The 228-nt window shown below is 39.0% G+C and overlaps 1 protein-coding gene across 1 annotated transcript in view; it reads right to left on the bottom strand.

Moving 5' to 3' along the window:
- Nucleotides 1-228, bottom strand: part of EMH_0044180 (TPR domain-containing protein, putative) — a gene marked incomplete at both ends in the record, with an annotated part of 2,751 nt that overhangs the window by 1,408 nt on the left and 1,115 nt on the right. The gene's annotated exons all lie outside the window — the stretch shown is intronic.

The raw sequence follows: 228 nt of genomic DNA, 5'->3' as shown, positions 1-228 counted from the left end.
ACCAGCCAAGCCTCCCCGTAGTCCTGCACCCAAACCCTAAACCCTAAACCCTAAACCCTAGAAAACCCTAAACCCTAGAAAACCCTAAACCCTAGAAAACACTAAACATTTTTTATTTTCAAATGGCGGTGTTTTAAACCCTAGATTATATAACTAAGTATACACGAACATAATATACACCCTGAGGATTTTTTTAGGGTTTAGGGTTTTCTAGGGTTTAGGGTTTTC

Source organism: Eimeria mitis, genomic scaffold (assembly GCF_000499745.2).
Source record: "Eimeria mitis Houghton genomic scaffold, Emh_scaff1827, whole genome shotgun sequence".
In the NCBI taxonomy this organism is placed as follows: domain Eukaryota; phylum Apicomplexa; class Conoidasida; order Eucoccidiorida; family Eimeriidae; genus Eimeria; species Eimeria mitis.
The sequence above is the reverse complement of the archived record's forward strand: the minus strand, read 5'-3'. Positions and strand labels throughout refer to the sequence as shown.